The 22,725-nt window shown below is 40.3% G+C and overlaps 1 protein-coding gene across 3 annotated transcripts in view; it reads left to right on the top strand.

The window, feature by feature from the left end:
- The window catches only part of ARHGAP28 (Rho GTPase activating protein 28), a 72,248-nt gene that overhangs the window by 15,581 nt on the left and 33,942 nt on the right, over positions 1-22,725 (top strand). The window contains exon 1 of one of the 3 annotated variants that reach the window (XM_069779041.1): positions 10,632-10,933. The exons of the other annotated variants lie outside the window; for them this stretch is intronic. The gene's annotated coding sequence lies outside the window, so the exon portion shown is untranslated. Of the gene's footprint in view, positions 1-10,631; positions 10,934-22,725 lie in introns of those variants that run through there. 3 annotated transcript variants of the gene reach the window in all.

The following is a 22,725-nucleotide window of genomic DNA, read 5'->3' as shown; positions in this document are numbered from 1 at the left end:
GGGACCTGCTCTTAGCACGGGGTAAATAAAGAGTAACTTAGCTAGGCTTTTACATCTTTCATGACAGAACAACTGAATTATGCCACATTTGCCATGGAGTAAACTTTCACATGATAGTTAATATAGCTCAGTTGCCAACCAGGAACATTTCCAGCAGTAGCAATAACATTATTTGTCTTAGTTCTTAAAATGATATGCATCTGAAAATCTTTCCCCTGGACCAAAAGAACTCCATAACTCCACCTGAGAAAGAAATCTTCTTGGGTGATACATAGATATGAAAAAAGGGGCATTAATGCTTCCTCCTGTTCCCACCACCACCTTCAGGGACAGGAAAAAAACATTTTTTAATCCATGTATATCAAAAATTCTGGGCCATGGTAGTTAACTGTCAACTTCTTAAATAGCAACACAGCATCAGGCATCCTCACTAAAATGATTATTGAGCGAAATTTTATTTATGTTGGCCATTTCACTGGCATTATCATTCATCAGTGCAGGATCCACAGTACAAATAACCTGGAGAAAGAAAGCTCCTTGAGAACATGTGCTAAGTTCATCTAAAATTTCTTTCCAAGGCCAGGAGAAGATTAATGCAGTCATGAAAGCAAAGGCCTGGTGCCTCTGTCAGCTCCTTTTCCAGTTGCTTGAATGCTAAAATGGTCACAGAAATTTCCTCTTCAGTCTCACTGCACAACCCACATGCATGCACAGCTCCAGCACAAGTGATGGCTGCAGCCTGTGCAGGAGAAATACCCCTAACTTGCCTGCCAGCCAGCTGGCTTGCCCTAATTCAGGCTCCAAGGCTCAGACTTGAGCCCAGGCTGCTCTGTCGTGAGAGTCAGAAGTGCCAGCAGTGCAGAGGCAGAGGCACATGTCCCACCTCGACTGGTCACCGTGCCCTCCCTGCAGGAAAGCAGCTCCAGCTAGGATGGCTTCCAGTCGGGCAGCGCTCAATTTCAAAAACATCCACGTAAAAGCTGGCATCTGCACAAATCACAGGTTTGAGGAAGTGCTGGAGATAGTTGTAACTGTGCTGGAAAGGAAGAAGTGGAAAGCCGGGAGCCTGTTTAAAAAAACAAAGCCACAACGAGGGTTTTATTTTCTTCCTACTGCCTTCTGGCAGGTGACCTCAGTGGATGCATGAATGCTGAGCACTACATGGCAGCAGTCTCACTTCAGTTCAGTTTGAACCTGGTTTATGAACAGACAGAGAGCTGTCTCCCATTGTCCCTGCTCAGCCATCCTACCTGCCCCCATCCCCCCCAAAATTCCCAAGATATTGGAATAACCTCTGATGCAGGCATCAACGCTCTCAAATGCAATGCACACTCACCACACACATTTGGAGAGCTCATTAGAGGACAGAGTCAGCATTTTCCTTCCTTCAGCAGCTCCAAACTCTTGATGGTCCTTGTCGAAGCACTGCTGATTTAAGTTTAAGTTGAAAACAAGCAGCAGTTTTCCCAGCTCTTGCTTTAACTCCATGCTGCTGAAAAGGTGATAAGGGGCAATTTCAGTACATTGCCCTTCTCTCCCAGTGCACATATGGATTGTTTTATAGAAAAGGCAAAGCAAGAAAGGGGAAAATAAGAGAGAGAGATTATTAAAATGCAAACCAAAGAGCTTATTAATACGGCAATGCTAGCATAATGCCGTCTGGTTTATGTCTTGTCCTATTTGGAGCTTGATCCTGCCGGGTACTTAGTGCTCAGGTTGTTCCCTATGGCACTCTCCAGACCACGCTTAATGTTAAGTGCTTTACTGGATCGTGGCCAATGTGCTGAGCACCTCAAAGAGATCAGCTCTTGCTTAATTTTTCTGGTTTGTAGAAAAAAACTCTTTGCAGCTCTGAGCCCTGGCACTTCTGACCAACATTCTTCCTTCCCCAACCCACTCCAACTCCCATATTTTTTCTTTTTTCTTCTGAATAATCAATGCCAAGCAGGGTTAGGCCACTGGTTGCCCACTGTGGAAACTCCAATATAGACCACTGGCCTCTGAGGAAACTCCATGGGACAATATTTCAGCCTGAACTGAGGTCCTCCCTGGAGTTATTCAAAATCCCTTTTGCTCAACCTGTGAAAAAGAAAAACTTCAGCTATAGAGCAGAAGGGAGAGTGTGTAATAAATTCTCGTGCATTGTCAGCATATATTCTAAAGGGGCAATGGGCTGTTAAATCAAATCAAAGAAATCCCTAGAAAACCAGGACTCGTGGTGTGCCTGACAGCATACACTGCATGAAATACTTCAAGTCGATAACTCTAAACGCAGCTGTCACCACAATGTGCACCTTCCGTGAGCTCAACTTTCATCTCTTTCCAATAACAGTGAATCTTTGTGAAGAGTTGCTGTAAATTATGATTCCTAAGCAAATTTTCAAATTTTATAGCCAGATCTGTAACCAATCTGAAGACTATAATGAGAAAGGGATGATGAAGCAAGCAGAGACACTTCTTGCTATCATGACAAATCTGCTCAAGGTTTTAGTTTCAGGGTCAAGCTGCATAATTCCCCTATCAACTGATTATTACTCAGTGCTTTAAAAATCCTTGAGGTGTATACATTCACCATGGTATCATCTCTCCCATGCTCCATACCCATTTGTGCATCCGTACATGTATGTGTGTGTGCAGGGTGTGCTAGTCACTTATGTGCATCAGCTGTGGTGCCCAAGTGCAGACACCCAGCATTTTAGCCACGTGGAAAACCAAACTCCCCAGGAACACCCCTTATCTGCCCCCTGCTCACTCTCCACTTCTCCCACCAAGAAAATTTTATTGGCATTGCAAACCTCCATCCATCTTCAAATAGTTGCTATATTCTCTAAGCAGCATGCCAGAAAGAAAAACAAAAATAAAGGAAATTTTTACCTCTTTTCCTCAGTTATAAAATTGGCCTAGAGCCTGAAAAAGACAAAGTATAGTCCTGAATCACTGATCACATTAAGGCCTTGTATGTCCGCACATATGTCCATACCCTCTGAAGCTAGAAATAATTCTTCACTGGACCAGAGCGCTATGCCTTGTAGGACCCAAGATGGCAGCTTTAAAATTGCCATGTCATTGAGTATGGGAAAGAGTCTGACTTTTTGTTGTTATTGTTATGCTTTTCTTATATCCCCAACCTTCTGAGTTTATGTAGTAAGAAAGAAGCAATTCCATCTCTGAAATATAGCTATCTTAGGGGTATAAAATGATATTTTCTGCCTGAACTGCAATCAGGACATGGCCAGGGAGCACAGTGCTCTGCATGGGCAGAGGTAGGCTGCAGGATCTTGATAGTAAACAGCATTTTTCAGTGTAGCTGGTACAAAGCACAGCACCCAGGAGGCTTTTGCTCCTGACTCACACCTCCAGTGCATCATCATCATAATAATAATAATAACAACAACAACTTCATTTTCACAGCACACAGAAACAAATGCAATGAGTAGAGGTGGCATAAGCAGCAGACTGAAATTTCACAAGTACTGTAAACAGGCCTTGATGTACACTGGAACTGGGCCAGAATACTAGACACAGCACTACAGGCCTACCAAGACATGGCCCCATGGGGTTTTCTGGGAGGTCTTTTGCACCCAAAACCCCTACACAGATGTTGGTGAGGCAGGGGGTAAGGGGCGTCTTCACCAGATAGCACTTGCATGCATCCTGTGTGGGTGACATTGTCACATTTCACTGCCTCCCCTTTAAAACACATGGGTTTTCCCATCTGCCATGACCAACCACTAAGTTAATAATGCACGGCCTATAAGACATAAGTTGCCCTCTCAGCTCATACGAATCTGCAGTAAAACACGAACTGGAACCATGTGAAACATTTATCCATCAGAGCATCTGAAGAGCACTGCCTGCAGTTGCAACAGCTAGCAAAGGAGCCTGTTACTGCAGTTTTGACAGTGTTGCCAGGAAAGCCTTTTTGAAACGACATCTCTTATCAAATATCTTGCATTTTCCCTCTCTCCAATCCAGCACTTTTTATTAGTCATAATCGGCATCTTTCTTCTGTCTTGCCAATGCCAAAAAAGTGCTGCCAGTGAAACCACTGGCACTGGGGTCAGTACCAGTTGTTACATGAACGACAGGGAGCTGAAGTAAGTGCTTTGATGCAAGAGAGAGTGTTGCAAGAGGAAATAACTGTCAGATAATCATCTCGCAGGACTACATGAAGCCTGTGACACTGTCACATGGCTAGTGCCCTTGGGCCTCTCAGCTGGATTTGTGCAAGTGTGAGAGGGACTGAGAAAGAAGAGCTGGAAAAGGCAGGTGATGGCTGGTCCTGAAGAAGTGCTCTTCCATATACTGCCATTCATGAAAACCATGGGTCTGGGTATATCTTGTTTGGATAGTGCTGTTGAAGCCAGAGATTCCTAAACCTTGATAAAAATCTTGATCTTGAAGGCAAGCAGGAACCTCATTCAGGCTTGTGAAGGTATTTGCATTTGAAAAGGAGTATGCCCATTTCCCAAGCAGATAAAAGTGCCTTTGGGGACCTGAGTCTCCATACTTTGCACCTGCTGTAGCCATTCAGACCTGCACAAGTAAGGGCAAAACACCACTTTCAGCAGTGCTAGTGATGGTCTTGGTTCCTCAGGTGGCATGGACATGATTTTGGCCACACTGGGTATGCCAAGTGCTGAACATGGTGGGCTCTAGGGCTCTGGATTGAAGCCAGGCAAGGGATACCTGTGGCCTCAGCTACTGTTACTCTCTTAATGCCATTTGTGGCAATGGTAAACAATAGTATTGCATTTACTTTTGAGGGGGCTGCTGCTTTTTTCTCTTTTTTGTCTCATGCTAATATTTTCAAATTTCTCATCTTTTATTCTTTATGTTGAAATGTCTGTGATGGTTCACAGTGGAGTGGTTAACATGGATTCCTCCTTTCAAACTTGCTAATAAAAGTTTCTTTTCTCCTACCCTCTTTCTTTGCTGCATTGTACAAGACAAGCATCTCGAATTCCGCCTGACTGCCAAACCCAGTTCTGCTTTCATGTCAAATAATTAACAAAATTTTAGACTAACCTAATATTTATTTTATACATGGTAGTTTTAGATATGTCTTTGACTTATGTATGTTTCTGTTTAAAGGAATGAATTTTGGAGTTTGGACATTTGTAATTGATTGAGCATATTCAGAGCCATAATTATCTAGAGAAAGTAAAAACTTCTTTTTTCCTTTGTCCATTTGTGTCCAACAGAATTTTCAGATGTAATGCCTATTTAGTTAGGGATTTTTTTAAAGTCCTTTTACTGGAACACATTTCATGATTTACAGTCCCCTTCAACTAATATTGCTGATTAAATTAGCATTACCTAATGGGTGAAACTAGTAAGATATTTTGCTCAAATTAAATCCTCACCTTTAAGGAGAAGTGAATTGGTCGATAGCCCATTAGAAACTCGGCAGAAACTCACCCCAGTTCTTAAAGTAAAGATTACCAGACAAATATGAATTTGGCAGTTACTTTTAAAGTCACATTAGTGAAGAACATCTGTTAATATAAAAATATCTCTGATACATTACAGTGGTTTAGCTGTAGTTAGTTTAGCAGTGCTTGGTTAACTTCTAAGGGAGGAGGGGGATACATGTCATACATTTGGCAATCAGTAAGCCAGGGCTTTTACCCATTGCATGGCTTTGTTTGGGTTTAGACAATGTTCCTCTGTTTTTGCTCAAGCTGCAGTAATCCTTCAGCCCTTGATGTGATGCATTCTGGGTTTTCTATACTCTTTACAATAATCTTTGAACCCTCAGCCCACATCATATGTTATGAATATTCTTGTTTTGGAGAAGAGAGGCAGGCAATCATTTAGACTGCAGGAATCCTTCCCCTAACATTTCCCTGTGCGTCAAAGACATGGAGCAGCATCAGGGAGAAGAAGTAGCGGAAAGACCAGTTTGGAAAGATGGTTTGGGATGAGAAAAAGCAAAATGGGGAAGGATCAGTGTAAAAGATTACTTTTAAGGGTCAGAATTTCACTGCCCTTGAGGGGTGATTCAGACTGTACCTAGAAAAGCTTCTTCAGGGCCACACCTGGTTCAGGGTGTGAGCGTGGTCAGGCTGTTGCTGCAGAGGAGAAAAAGCCAGAAATTAGTCCTGGCAAATGTAGGAAATGGTAGTGTTACAGACTATGAGCTCAGGTCCTTCTTTCCAAGTGAAAATACACTGAAATTCAGAGATACTAGCAAGTAATTATTTTCTTCATCTTCTTGCCAGGTGACTGATAGGGTTTGTTACCCATGTCCTTCTCGCTCAGTGACTCTTCCACCAGACTGTCATCTTTTTATTCTTGGCCTTCTTTGTTTAGCTTTGAAAGAAATTATGGAGCTAAGGGACAGTAAGTGCCTTCTGTACGGTATGATACTGTAAATCCTTGGGATTAGGATAACTAACAGCTTCTCTATGATATAGTTTAATGCAAGAAGTAAGACGGGCTTTTGTTGGAGGGACCTAATAAACTAATATTGTCAAAAGTCACCACATGACTGAAAATTAAGGCGAGAAATAGTGTTTCTCCAAAGATCAGAGCCACCTGAGAAAAACCTCTGTGTTTGTAAATTCAACACAAAAAATGGCTCCCCTGTCACATGACTCCACATACTGTTTCCAGTGTACATATGGCCCTGGTTTGTGGCTATCACAATGGGCTCTGGAAAACAAGCTCAGTCCCTTCCTGCTAATTTACTAGTGGAGGAGGTTTTTTTCCACCAGGCAAGTTCATTTGTAAAGGTGACCTTCGCGGCCGACACCACGCGTTTCTGCAGATAAAGAATGCCGTCTCAGCATGTTTGTGAAACCTAGCTCAGCAGCCAGCCATGGGCCTCCTGTGAGGCACAGGGGCGTTGTAAAACAAAACCCTTCCTACAGGCACTGTGAGGGTTTCTCTGTTCCAAAGTTTTTGTATGTTGGCACTGCACGTTTTGCAATCCTTCTTTTGTCATGGTCTGTAAACCCTCTTCTCTTGCCTGACTGGTTTTATGTCTAAATGGTCTTGAGGTTAAGTAGTTGCTTTTGAAAAATCCCTACTCTGTAAATTAATGGTCTCCTAGGTAGAGCTAAGACCACAATTAAATCTTTTTCGATCATGAATGTAGGTAGGAAATTTCACAGATCCCTTGCCAAAGCCCAGACAGAAGAAGCAGATCTTCAGTGATCTCCTAAGAGAAGGTTTAATCTTTCATGGCATCTGAGGAGCTGATATCAAGTCTGGACTGCTTGGCCATGAATGACTATCTTCTTCCTATCTACATAGTTGTTTTCAAATACATCACTTATTAAGTTTTAAGATATTGCCATTCTTCTACCATGAAAAACAAGCCAGGTTTGGAGCATGTGTGCTTAATATATCCCAGTATTAATGTAAAATCCAGCTTGCAGAAGAGTATCTGATTTTTGCTCACTAACAGCTGGAATACATCAATATATAGAGTCCCTGGAAATAGAAGTCATGTTTCAGAAGAAACCACTACATGACTATGATCATGCCAGTTTAATTTCTGTAGAATAATTAATCCAATGATAATTCTTCCAGTTCCTTCCTTGTAGTCTTATTTTCATGCTTGCCATATGACATCAGTTAGACAAGTCTTTAAAGCTATTCCCCAGCAGCAGTGCCCTTTTAAAACAGGAGACTCTATTTAGAAGTGGGTCTGAAAAAAAAGGAACATTTCTTTTTCAGGGGAAAAAAAATATGTTTGGGGTGATCAGAATAATCTACAGAGAATTTTTCTGAGCCAAGAAAAAAATAGGCAGAAATCAGAAAAAGTTGAAACATTTCATTGCGATATCTTCAAAATGAACTGTTTTGTTTCAAATTTATGCGGATTTAACTTTCAACAGAAAAGTAAAACAAATCTCTGAGATCACACTGTTTATTGTTCGTCTGAATTTCTACAGGAAAAGAGAATGGCTTTGTTTCTGATCAACTTAAATGAAGATTTTGTTCAATTACTTGTTTGACTAAAGCCCTGAAAAATCAGTTATTTACATAGCTAATTGATTATGACTGTTTCTTACATCCAGATGCAGCAAAAAGCTTAAACATTTATCTCATTGTAAGGACAATCTAGGTATTTCTGCAGTCATAAAATGGAGTCAACAGCAGACCTATTTTGTCTCAGCATTTAACTTTAGAAAAAGAATAGCATGAAACTACATGTCAGTATTTATCAGTTGTATGACATTCAGTGTATCTGCAGAAATAATTAATCATTATGTCCCATATATAGAATTAGTTCAGAGCTACTTTTGTACAAACCATGAAACAGAATACTCAAATATGAATAAAGACACCAGTGCAGGTGGATGTCTGTGTCACGCAAATCCCCGCTGGCTTTGGTGGGACACCTGTGTATACGACTTCACCACTGTTTATTTTTTATAGGACGGCTGTGATTAGGGCTCACCATTGTGCTGGTCCAGAAGGAGCGAGGGCAAAAGCCCTGATGTTTAAACATATTTACGTAGTTTTATGACAAGACTTTTAACCTAAAGGTTTGTTTAAAATTTAGTTAAAGAAAGTACTGTATTTTGGAGGTAAAATGTTAAGTGCAAGGACACTGCAGGGAGAGGGTCACAGTTTCCTTAATTTTAAGTGTCCCTAATGCTCAGTGAGCACTTACCTACTTCCAGCATTTAATAGCTCTTTGGTGAGTCCCTCACTGTCTTCTCCCTTTTTGGACAGCTAAAGAGACGTCTCATCTATAGGTGAGCTGAATTGCTCTTTGGAGGTGACTTTCTTTCCACTGGCTGTAATCAGGAGCCTGTGGCAAGCAGGGTCCTAACTTGCACGTCTCAGTTCAACATCTAATGTTAGATGAAAGGATCCAGCACTTATTGAAACACAGGGAGTGTTTTAATTGCAGACAGCAGCCAGAGGGGAGATACGCTTACTGTGAATTGCTGCAAGCGAGCCGACCTCGCTTCCCCCCCTCCCTCCCCAACAGCATTTTTGTGTACCGCACAGGCAGTGAGCTGCAAGGGCCTTGGGCTGCAAATGGGAACCCACTTTCATATTTACCAAATGCACCCAAATCTCACCTTAATTCCTAGGAAAACCTAAAAGTCACTGTTACCAAGGCTTGTTTAAATTCCATCAGAGAGCAACTTTGGGAAAAGGCAATCCTAAAACTATGTTTATCTGACTGTTCAGACAAAGCCTAGAATTAGGTAAAAAAAAAATGACTTTAATTTCTTCATGCAGCAACAGCTCAAGGAGAGTAATAGTGGCAGGAGTATATCACTTAACTAAAAAGAGGGAGATGACATTCTTGAAGGCAGCGGGGATGGCAGTCTCATGACTATTCAGCCTAGAGGTTGCCTCTGAATGCCTGTAGGAGGTAACGCTGCAGAGGTATTTAGTCGGGATTATATGGACTAGCATCACTATATCATTTCAGGCAAAACAGCAGTAGCTGCCAAGCAGTTTCTGGTCACCACCACCATCAGCTGGATTTGTAGCATGAACAGCCTCACAGTCCACTACCAAATCCCTGAGCCACACTCTTCCCTGCAGTTGATCCTTTAAAGCATGACGTACCAGTCCCTAAACAGACCTACAGACAGTGGTAAATGACTGGAAGTTTTCAAAATTTTCAAGGATTTATGTAATCCTAAAAGTTCACCAGAAGAAATAGAAAGGTGCCATTAAGTACACTTTAAAACATAAAGCAAATTTAACTTCAAGATGAACTGTAAAACCAAACCACTTCCGGTTTTGTTCTTTTCTGTCCCCTTAGGAAATCTGTGTCTGTTTCAGGAAGTCCTTTCCCTTCTCCTTCCTTTGTTTCAGCCTTTTTGTTTGTTTGTTTCTCTGATTAAATAACACTTTCTTTTCCCTTTATTCTGCTGAAGGGCTCTAGCCATGTGTTTGGAGGAAGTGAAGGATATCAAAAAGCTTATAACCAGAAAGTCAGCTTTTCCTCCTGTATTTCAGGCTGGAGGAATGATGACAGGAATGCTGTAAATTTGACAGACCAGTTTAAGCATTTCAATGGATAAACAAAGGTTTGGTGGAGGGAGTAAAGTTTGACCATCTTATATGCTTTCCATGCTTCAGAATTATTTCTTAGGGCTCATTTGACAGCATTAACAGCCTGTGGAAGGGAACTTTTTGCACAGTGTGTTTCCTCATCCCCAGCTGCAGCTCAAAATCATCCCCGAATTTGAAGACTTTATCTATCTTGTGGCCAAAACCCAATTCTGGGCCACTGTTCATAAGAAACCTGGTGCATGCTTTTTCAGCATTCATCTAGGCCTCCCACTGATCATCCCACTGTAGGAAAAGCAAGAAAGGCTTCCCCATAAATATTTGATTTCTTAACAGCTGTACTCTGGCTTGCTTCTCCTTCCTTGCTGGCATTGTGCACTATGCTTCTGCTCTGGGTGGAGCAGCCATCTCCGTGCAGAGAGAGCTCCTCATTAATTTGCATCTGGTCATTTATGGGTTTTTGCGTTATGCTAATGGTAGTGTCTCATATCCCTTTAGCAGAAAACACATAAATTGGCTCTGTCTTTTTCTGAGCCACCCCACAGGGACTCTCCTGAATTACAGCGCAGCTTAGTGCTGATTACTTTTTTATTTCTCCTCTTAGGAAATGGATAAAAGGTTTAAGTTCTGACACAAACAGGAAAACACACTAAGAGGATTTATCCTGAAGGCATCTACTCTTTAAATAGTGATGGCGCAGTGTCAGTCCGCTTCCCACAAGGGCCAGAAGCTCCAGCACTCTTTGTTCCTGCAGCCCTTGCATGACTAGAGGCAGAATATCCTATCACAGGCTGTCAGATAGCTCCCAGAATATGCAACTTGGTGATCATAGGCTGAGGAGGGACTCACTGCCGCTAGGAGCATGAAGAAGTTGGGTTTCAGAAGGACTCTGCTCTGCTCCTTTAAGGATAACACCAAGACTTTATTCTTCTCCAAGGTAAGACTTGCAGAATTTACTAAATCAGTAACCTCTCAGCCTTCCAGATCCTGTTCCCTCCCTCTTGTTTTCTTAAACGAGGAGCGACAGGAGGGGGAGCAAGTTGTCAGAGTTATCGCTAGTGGAATTTTCCAGCTTTACCAGGCAGGAAAGGGGGGGACAAAATAAAATGATCCACTGTAGAAAAACAACTGGACACTGTGCAAGTGAAAGCAACTGCAGGATGGGCATATGCATGCTTTGCATTGTCTCAAGCTGTATGACAATACGCCTCAAGAATCTATTAACATGAACCCGTTTAAGGTTTTATTAACAAGGTGTGCTTCTTGAAAATTATACTCTGTTATAATACAGTTTTTTCTCACTATTTATTCTGTTTAAAAATATCTTCCACTGGAATAATGTTCCAGAGGCAGCAGAATCTTTACTTCAAATTGGATTAATTGCAGTTTTTCCCATTTTCACTTTCATTTGATTTGGGGTCAGAAGTTTGCTTTTTTCAACTGTTGCCTTCTGATGTCATGTAGATGTTTATGATAATTAGGTGTATTTCAGCTCAGTGTCATGACCAGACTCTAACTTGCACAAGTAGAGCTTTATACAAACCTAGCTGTAAGGAAAGAGGAAACTTATGACATATCATTCCACGGGATGAAAGCCAGATCTGATAGTTTAAATGATGCGTTCATACAGATTACATGGCTAAATGAGCTAAAGTTCTTCTACATTCACAAATACATTATCCTAATCCACATTTTTCAAATTGTGCTCAAATCTGGCTTGGTTCTCTACACTTGGTAGGCAGGGATTTGCAGGTAGCACAGGCTCTTTCTAATGGCTACTTTTAGTTTGAAGGTGCTTATGTCTGGTAAACAGGTAAAAATCTGGGGCAGCAGGGGGACTGGTTGTGAAGAGCAACTAAAACTATTTACCTAGTAATGAAGACCAGAGAAATTTAAGGGAGCTGGAAACTAGGACTTGTCCACATTGTTTTGAGGAAACTGGAAACTTGTTTATGTAGTCTAAAAAAAATGCAAACAATAGACTATCAATCCAGCACTCACGGACAGGCTCTCTCATCCCTCATGGAGGGATTCTGGGGGATTTCTTTCCCGCTGGCTGGCTGGCGTGACACTCACAGCTCTGCACCTCCAAAGCAAACATCAGGAGTGTTTGAGGAGTTTCTTTTAGCAGTTCTTGCTCCATGGCAGTTTGCACACACTGAAATGGCCAGCGCAACCTTTCCAGTTCCAAAGTCCCCCTGCAGCAAAATATCATGAGCCAGGGTCATGACCATCAGCAGAAATAATACTCCTTGCCTTGGGGAAAATTTGTCAAGGATTTCTTGCCCTCTTATTCCCTCTATAGGGTCAGCATGAGGCCTATACAGGGGATCAAAGGGATGTCTGAAATGGCATCAGATGCTGCAGAGCAGCACAATATGATGATCATGGTCCAATATGATGAGTACATAATAGATTTTAATTGACTTTGATCAGGATGAAAGAGCAAGTACTTTCTTTTTCCCATGTCAAACATGAAGTCTCACTGAAAGGAAATCCAGGCAGCTAATATCCCTGGAGATTTGACTTTTGCTACCTAGATTTTTGATTGATTTGTTTAGAAAAGAGAGTCAGATCAGCAGGATTATTGTGAAATTTCTACTGGACAGTTATACTCCTAACACAAATAGAGTTTCTTCAGCAAATACAGTGTCATTACAAGTCCCAGCAGTGTTCTGTCAGGGTGGGAGATAGGGCTTACTAGCATAAATGATTGTCCAAACTGCTTTTTGTGATTTTTTTTGACTCCTTTTTCATGTGAATGGAAGAATTCTGAGGGAATTCCCATCACCAGGTTTGCTCCTGTTTGTTCTTAGTGAAGATGATCCTGTCCATGCAATGAAAAGGCAGCTCACTCTTGGCTGTTAGAGTTTTTTCAGGCAGAGCTTTGCACTGCAATTGCAAAGTGATTCCTAATTTAGAAAGTCTCTGTAAGACACAGAAATGTAGCTGTTTCTAGATAGCTAGACATTTTCTGCTGTTGATCCTGTTTTAAGATGACCAAATTCTGATGAAAATTAACCTGGCAACTCTAAGCAACATTGTATGTTCTTCAACTCTTTTAATTACTTCTTATTAGAAAGTCTCTTCAAATGCATCACACTGGAAAACCTTAGGTGTGAGCTGTGCATAAGTGATCATAATAATATAGCAGCCTCTTAATTTGACAGATCTTTTTTCCCACCCAAATGATTCCAACTACTTTGAATAAAATTTGTTCCATTCTTATCTTGAATTATGCTTCCATTAAGCAACCGATTAATGTTGATCCCCTGGTTCGTGCCGTACAAAACATTCCATTTTATGTGTTATCTAGACTTTTTACAAAGGCTCTTAGGAGATTACTAAAATATTCCCTCCCTTTGTTCCCATCTTTGCTGTGTATTCATACATATATTTATGTGTGAATATGAATCTGTATATATGTATAGTAATCTTGCCCTTAGGATATTGCGTACGTCTGTCATAAAGGAAAAGGAGATTAACAGTACAATACAATACAAACAGGCTGACTTTATGGCAGTCTTACAGAAACTCCTGCCAAGCAAAAGAATAAATAACAGCTGTGTTAATCAAAGCCAAAATTAAAAGATAAGTCTTGAATTTAGGTGGTCAACATCCCAGAAAACTGGGCAAGCTTAATGCTCACAGAAAAAGAAGAACTCCAAGGATGAAGAGTGTAATGGTATATGATTAAGTTGAAGGCAAATTTTCAAAAGTGCTTCTGTGATTTAAAAGCCTAAGTAAAAATTGACTTTGCATGCAGGAGCATTTACTCTCCCTGGAAGTCCATAGGGTTTGTGCTCCTGAATCCCTCAGTCTTTTCTGAAAATGGGAATCAGGTGACTGCCCACCTTAGTCCCTTTTGGAAGCATAATCTGTAGTCACCTGGAAGTCCAGAAAAGATACTGGTCCAAGCAGTGGCTGAATACCAACCAGGGATACCAACTCAAACCAAAGAACTAGAAGTACAAGCATGATTATTCCCTTGTTTTACTGGAAAGCCATACATTGTCTCTGTTTTGGATTAAACTCATGAAGATGTGTTAGCCTGTTCAAGATCCTGTGGAAGCATTTTGAATCAATTGTAACTGACGTAAATATAGCCCTTGACTGGAAATCTTCCAGAGCAAGAAAGCTGCAATGGTTCAGCCAAGATGCATTATATCAAAAGCATGGATAAGTAATTCAGTGTCCTCATGGGAAGGATAGCATTACAGCTTCACAACATTCATAAAGTGCCTGCACAGTGAAAGATCTAACACAATCATTAAAAGATGGATGAATGCCCGGTGAATCTTCACCTCCTATCATGGATCATGGCTCTTATCTAGTCAGGAGCGGGAAGAGGAGCATGTACTCACAGTGACAGAGGGCACAACAGCAGCTTAGTCGTACTCACTTGACATGAGTATGTGAGTTTTCAAACATGATTTACTATGCATGTTGAATAGCAATAGTAATTACTTTTTAGAGGCTATCCAGCCAAGAGTATGTAGAGGGTTGACAAAGCTCAGTTAGAAAATTCAGCCAAGCTCTGTAGGACTTACAGAAGATTAGCAGTTGTATTACTCATGGTGTAAGATAGCTTTAAGTCACAAACTAGCTCTTGTATTTTTAACCCTCTTCCATGGTAAAACATCTGTGTGATTTTAGAGATACCACCTTACCTTCCCCTGTAATTCTTATTTGATGTCTCTGTGGTTCTGTTATGATGAATTAGCTCTTGCTGATATATTTAATTAAACACTACAGGGAGTAGTTGGGGTGTCTTAGTAGTTACCAAATTCTTGGTCCTTCTGTTATTATCCACTGGATGATGATTTGATATCTGGGTTCAGACTCTCAGCTGTGACTGAGGAGAACTCAATACAGCTTAAAGAGGCAATTCTCTGAAGTCTTCTATCCATTCTCCCAATGCAACCTGGTGCAAACCCAGAAGAGCTTAGAACAAGCCAGAACAAACCCGTAAATGTCAAAATAGCCAGGAATAATCCCTTCCTGTAATATGTGATGTCTACAAAAGGTGCTGTAGAACTTTCTAGCATGTTTCTCAGCCATCTAAGATTTCTGTTTCCCAGGAGAACAGGAATGGGTATTTTGTTCCTATGTTAAGATGCTTGAAGCTAAGATAATACTGTCCTTCTATGTCTTCTGAGTCTTGAAGACTTCCTTCCAACAAGAGCTCATTTTCCTCAGAGATTTCCAAGAGCTACATCTTACTTCTCCAGCATCAATATTAAGACATTTAAACTTCCAAACCTTATGCGCAAGAGCCCTTTGGCTGGCTTTAGCAGGGCTGCTTGTAGGATTCAGATTTACTCACATCACTGAGGAACTGCAGACAAAGGCACCATGTTTTGTAAGTATTAGTGGTCTCTGTAGATCTAAGAGCTTCAGGAGCTGCAGTATATTTGAAAAGCTAGCTTTGAAATACCTGGCATGCTGCAGCTTCCCTCAGAGTGCTCATGGATGAAATATTTGAGATAAACCTCAAAAATAATATAAGCAGGAGAAAAAAAGGTAATTGAAGGAAACTGGAAAGCTTCTGTGCATCATGTACTAGTATTCCCATTTAAGAGGTGATTTTTCTTATTCTGATATTTGCCTTTTTTATGGGCATTGTAAAGAAGTGTAACTAAGTCAAACATTTCCAGCTCTCGCTGGAGTCCAAGTGGTTTGGAAGCATCACTGATTCATTTGCCTCCTTACATAGAAAGGTCATGTTTTTCACAGGCACATGTGCAAACATTTGAACACAAATTAGAAAAATACCACTTGAAATTTAGGGTGTTGCCTTGACAATACCCATGAAGATGTTCCCTCTATCTCTTTAGCATAAGCCTAGAGATCACTTTAAGATCATAGGAAACCTTTTATACTCCATTAAATGGAATTGTATAGACAAAGTATAAGAAAATGCGTTGGTTTTTTTTTTCCTTTCCCTCTTCATTCCCCTGTTGAAGACCTGAGAATACAATAAACTAAATGTGATTTTGTGGTCCATTGTTTCTTCTGAAAATGGGAATGTCTGCTCTGTTGAGACCTGTGATCTTCTACTTGGTGTTCCCTGTCTGTTGTGTTTGTCTCCACCAAATTTTAGCTTCTACTCTTCATCTTCAGCTCTGCTCTGTCCTTTTTTATGGTTACATCTCCCATCGTCTCAACATGACCTTTCATAGTACCAGTAATGCTACTAGAGTCATCTGGCAACTCAAAAGGTTCTTGCCAACACAATTCTGTACCTACATTGTAAATGAAAATTCTCTAGACCAATCTCCAATATGAGCCTTCTACCAGCTTTTGCTTTAAATACAGCTTTATGCTTACACAGTTATGTTTGTATAGTTATTGGTGTCCTGAGTGGGAGAGGTTACCAAATAATATATTGCTATTTAATTTTAAAGTGAGTGAAACATCCAATAATTTTGACCAAAAAGAAGATGAGTGAATTAGCAAGAAATTAGTTGTTAATTTTTTCCCTCAAAAAATGTAGGTCAAAAGCCTGTTCTAATATAGCTTGCTTTTTAAAGCTTGAAGGTGAAATGTGCACCGCATTAGCAAAACTTCCATTGATTCAGCAGAACCAGGAGGATTTACATCTGTTAATATCGCCTAGCTGTTTGGGATTTTTTAGTAATTTATTTTTTTAGAATGTAAAGTGCCCTGGTTGCTTTGACTCTGAGCTTTTTATAAATATTTAGAACTGGATGGAGAGAGGGGCTGGTGTGTGACTTCTTCTAATATGGAAATATGACGGTCAAATGCTGTCGGAGAAACATGGGAACACACCCATCAGCTGCAATCCCCATCCCTTGCCCTGTGTGTTAGGGCTCCCTGTGCTGTACTGTTATCACCTCCTCCCTGCACAGAGAGCCCTTATCAGCTTCCCTGCTTGCTCCACCTCTGTACGAGGCTCTCACCCAGCCCAGCAGCCCTTGCTTTCTGGAAAATGGAAAAGGAAGGGAAAGAGGCAGGGTTCAGGGATGGCTGCAGACAGAGGGATGGAAAGGGAAATAGAGGCAGAGATGAGGCCTCACGTTGCCTCAAGTCATCCAGGATAAAGTTGCAGACTGTTCAGGAGATTGACAAGAGTTTCCATGTTGCTGTACTTTCCATCAATTTCTAGCTGATGCGTAACCATTTTTCTTCAGGTAAAAACAGGAACATAGTGCTTTGAGATATTCTCCAAGATTCATCTACATTGCTTTATTCATTGCACATTCTTTATCTACACTGCTTTATTAAGCAGTGTCATTAACAAAAGAACAGTCTATTCAGCAAATTTGGGACTCTTTCCAAAATAACTAACTCACACAGTCTTTACCAATGTGCTTGAGTGGCAAAAAATAGAATTCTGTGCACATCTTGATTTTTATTTGCTACAACATTTTCCAACAAATTTTTCATTCCTTCTGACTGATTCAGTATGCCACAAAGTACAATACACCATGGAAAATACAAGCTGAGTGTTCAGGATTGCCTGACAGCCAACCCAGAGATGCTGAGAAAAATCTAAATGGTGAGAAGTACATTTGCTCATGAAATTTTTGTGATTTGTAATAACTTCAACATTAGCAGTACCACAAAGAAGGATGTTCTGAATTTAAACATAAGGGATAAATAAAGCCTATGGGGTTGTAACAGTTTATTACTATCTGAGAATCTGATCCAGGATTTTTACAGTGACAATGTGAAATTTGCTCCCAGCTCTGTCAAAAGATTTAAGAGTATCTTCACCACATAAGCAATTTTTTCAATAAAATAGCTTTAAAAGTTGTGTGTAGCTTAGCTTTATAGTTCAATGTGTTGCTTTACATTACTTCAGTCCAGTCCTGTGAATACTATTAAGCACAATGTTCAAAATGTCTTCTCATGAATTGCAAGGTAACCAATACCTTTCATGACTAAAATGTAAATGAATACATTAGAGAGTTTACATATTCATATTTTGTAGCTCAACCATTGCCTTCGATATACATTAAAACACATTTAAAGGAAAACCCAATAACTCCCAAAAATAAGTACTGCTTGTTTGCTTAGGTCCTGAAGCCTTTGAAAAAATGTAATGAGTGGCGTGGTGACATTTACTTAAAAGGGTGCATTAATTACAGGAAGGGAGAAAGTAACAGCTGGACTTCACCTAAAACTAAGCACAAAGAAAACTTCAAAGACATATTGCATGACTTCGAGCTCTGGTGGAAAAATAAAACCTGATTAAGTAGAAGTTTGAATAAAAGTTAATAGAAAATAAGAAGTGATTAAAATCTGTGCTATAAAATAATTGAATATGCCTTTATGTAAATCTGATGGTGATGTACATGACTTTCATTAATATCTGATTTGTTCCTCCTCCTAGATGGTTGGTTAGTTTACATGTTCACACTCTAGAAGTATCTGCCTCCCTTCATTGATTATGTCAGGAGCTTAAAGAGCTTACACTTGCAATATATCTCATTGCATTAGATGCCTTCCAGTCAATAGCATGGTCCACTTCTTTATGTTGTTACCTTAATTCAACCAAAATGACTGAATTTGTCTTTTGATGTGCTTCAGAGAAAGTCCTACAAATATTGTGAGTTTCTTAATGATAATAATCATGCTGGTTGAAAGGATATCTCCTCTAGAATGATCTAAAATAAATATATGTTCTTCCACATTTGCCATATAAATGCAGGAAATGTTAGAGGCTGTACTGAAAGCTGTGGAAAGTTGCACCTCTTATGTTTCAGTGTTTCATCATGCCTGATGAGTATTTTAATATTTATTTTTCTTTAGAAAATCTAGTTTGTGCTTCTAGAGCCAAAAATCTTTTAACACTGTCCAGTTTACATCCCCTGTGGGTTTTACGTGGTTTGCTCCTTTCCTTGTTGGATGATTCAAGCCTCATCAGAGCTCTCGAACCTGTGCATTTCCTGCAGTTTTAACTTTATCTTGTTGTGTTACAAATAATGAGCCTGGCTAAGTGTGAGTTGCTGGAAAAGGCTTATCAATTTTATTGTGGGAGAAGATTCTGGATTAGTCTGCACATTACTCTCTTTCTCCTAACCCCCTTGGTATTTGTAGTTGCACACATATCCACGCATAGTGGCCTGATGTACTCCAGTTGGCTTGAGACAATGCTGTCCCCAGGGAGTGCTTACAGGGCTGTTGCTTACCTTAGAAGTGACACTGCCAGAGCAGTAGGCAGCAAAAGAGAAATACAGCTTTTCCACCGCCTTTTGTGAGAGCTTCCTCACTACTACAGATAGCTTTCTGAGGAAGGACTGAGTGAACAGCATTAAACTTTGTGCAGTACCAGATTTTAGACAGGATCTAATGCATTTGTGCTTCCTCCTCTCCTTTTCATTCATGTGACTCTGCTTCACCTTTGCTGCACAATGAAACGTGTCTGCCTCATGCTTACTGTGTGGCTTAACTGAGTAATTCATGCCAAGGACTGATAATGTCATAGTAGTAAATCCAGGGCTGCTATACATCTTAATTTCAAATTCAGTCCAGGTGGAATCTGAAGCGTTTTATTTGGATTTTGGGGTGCTCAGCTACCTAGTGATGTCTCTGGGTGAGTGGCAGACAGCTGGAATTTTTGGAGGCATCTACTCAACATGAGTGGATAAATTGTATGGTGCGTGCACAGTGAGCCCAACGCTCCTGAAGGCCATCATCAGCTCTGAGGCATATGTACAGTGAACTGTCACATCCAGTGGGTTCAATGCTCAGACACAAATCATTTGTATTGTACATGCACAATAGATGAAACATTTCCTGAAAGCATGGGATTTCCTAAGCCCACAGTATATGGCCCACGTGCCTATGTTTCTTCCTGGAAAACTTTGGTCTGCCCTAGATATGTGGATTTTTTTCATATAAAAGCAATTGGACTTAAGCAAGCACCAACACAACAAAAGAATCTGTCACCTCTAACAATAAAAATGTGTTGGAAATGTTTAAGACGGTTAAACTGGCTGCTCACAACTAGCTTTTGCCTGCTGTGGGCCATGTCCAGATGCTTTTTATCTTAGCCATACCCATTGAAAATTACATCTAACATACTCTGTCATGATCTGCTCAAGTCCTTAAGTCTTCGGCATTCAAAACTAGCTTATCCTGCTTCCTCTTAATGTATATGAAAAGAATTCTTTTCCAATTCACTTAAAAAAAAACGGTTAACAGAACATACTCTTGTTAGTGTTAATCATTTGGGAATCCCTGCTGCCCTTTAGGAACAGCCTTGTTAGGAGAATGAAGACAAAATAGACTCCCTTTCAGATTTTGACAGACGCATTGAAGGCATGTAGTGCACTGTCTCTGTCGCATCGGGCCAGCACTGAAGTGATGTGATTGCCAGTGTGGAGAAGAGGTCTGGGTCATGTCCCCAGAGGTCACTGTTGCCAGCAGGCAATACCTAGAGCGTATATGCCCTGCACTCCCCTAGCTCAAAGGGTTTGATTGTGACAGCCCTCACACTGAAACACACAAACAGAGAGAGATTCTTCTGCAATCTCCATGCTCAGCCACAGAGCAGTCACAAAGTGGCCCTTGTTACAATAGGGGGGCTTCTGTACCACTTATGAAAAAGTTGCATGAGAGAGATGAAGAACCCAAGGTGAAATGCATTTTTAAATGCTGGCAGGTAACACTGGCATACAAACTCTACAGCTGAATCTCCTGACTCCTGTTAGTACCTTGATGAATTGCAGACTAGTTATAAATAAATAAATAAATGAAACTCTTTTAATTCCTTTAAATATTATAAGGGGGTTTTTTAAAGTCTTTAAATCTTAAGGCTCATTAAACAAGTCCTTTTAGTCCAAAAAATGTTTGTGGAGACAGAAAAGCATCTTTAGAAGTGAAATTAGTAGTTGACAGAAGCGTGTTTTGTAGAATAGAGAGACATGCAAAGTACTGAATTCCTGTGTTTTCAAGTCTAGCCGATACAGTAAGGTGATAACAGCTTATTTTCAAACCCAGCTTTCTAACAAAGAGCAATGAGATTCATATGATTTTGGAGTTCTGCTAAGCAACAAGCTGAGAAAATTATTAATGAAATAAAATCCTATTCTGCTTCTCACTCAAATACTCTGTTACAAGGGAGTCTGGGTGACACCTCTGTGAAATCAATGAGCATGATGGGTTAAATATTTGCTATGCTAGATGTTAGAGAAAGAACAGGGAAACTTTAGGATTCACTGCCTATGACTTACCTAACATCTACAAGATAATCAGGAACAGCAGTGTGCAGATGGAGTTGGGGGGATATTGTCTGAGATATACCCCTCTCCGTGAGCAGAAGCCACCGAGCATGGAGAGAAGGAAACAAGCAGCCAGCAAACAGTGCTGGAACAGGGTGGCCAGGAAGGAACCAGAAGATGAGAGATTTGGGGCAAGAGTGAGCTGTCCACAAAAATAACTATTTCTAATTGCTGGACACTTCCTTTGCCTGGAATTTGTACACATTTTACAAAAAAAAAAAAAAAAAAAAAAAGATAAATACTGGCACATGACTGATTCCTAACAGTTTAGAACAGAGAAAAATATAGTTCTTAATAAAGAGGAATTTTATTTTTTTTCTTTATCAATGCAAGCTACCACACTCTTTTTTACATTTGGGAAAAGCTGAGCAGAGAGAGGGTAATTATTTTTTGTCAGAAGTTGGTGAATTGTTATGATAAACTGAAGGATAGAAAGATCTGGGTACAGGAAACAACACTGTACTCTGCCACTGTTCTTTTTCAGGCACTACTGAGTTCACTGGATTAGGTGGCTGTACTGATAGAATGATTGCAATATGAAAAGGTGGATCTCAGTCCTAAAATGACCAAAAGAATTGCTTCCTTCATCTTCCCCATACTTATAAATGTGACTAATTGTGGTGAAGCAGGTTCAGGACCTGCTGGATGAAATGAAGCATAATGAGCCACAAGAGTAAGATGACCTGCCTCTCTGTATAAACAAGGATTAAATGCTGGTTTTAACTACAAGATGGCTTTATTGCTCCTGTTTGTTTTATGGATTCTTTACCACCCATTACTTAATTAAACTGAAAACACAAGCCTGGCTTCATCATTAGTCAGCCTGTGAGCAGTCTTTAGGTGTCACCAAACCAGCTCTTCATATGGTTTGACAAACCTTCACTTGGGGGATAGGATAAGAATTGGTTATTGGATTTGGCTTGGCTATCCTGAAATTGATGTGTGCTGTCAGACTCTGAACAGCACACTTCTGCACGATATACGGAACATAAAATATAGGTTTAGTAGGCCTGGTTTGCTATTGCATCTCATCAACATTATAAACGTACAGCAGGGCAAAGCCAAACACAGTTGAATCAGCCTCTTTGCACCCCATGGAAATACCTTACTTCTTTGCAAAATCTTTCCACAGAAAGCTTTCTACATGATACCACCATATTTCTCCTTACTGGCACTCTTTAACCCTTTCTTCTGTGACCAATATCCAGTAATAGAGGTATTCTTTGATAACATTGGCCATTGTAGTATATTTTTCCCTTCTTTCTTTTTCTTCTGTTTTTCAAGGGTTTGGATTTGTGTCTGTGTGGGGGTTTTTTGTTGTTGTTGTTGTTGTTTTTAAATCCACCCTGAAAACAATTTCAGCTCATTCAGTGGAGTCACTGTAATTTTTGCTCAGTGCTTTAAGGTTCGTCCTTCTCTCCCAGCATTTTCCATCTAGGAAGCTAGGATCTGAGATCCCTCCTGTGTTTCATTTAGT

This window comes from Haliaeetus albicilla, chromosome 3 (assembly GCF_947461875.1).
Source record: "Haliaeetus albicilla chromosome 3, bHalAlb1.1, whole genome shotgun sequence".
NCBI lineage: Eukaryota > Metazoa > Chordata > Aves > Accipitriformes > Accipitridae > Haliaeetus > Haliaeetus albicilla.
The sequence above is the reverse complement of the archived record's forward strand: the minus strand, read 5'-3'. Positions and strand labels throughout refer to the sequence as shown.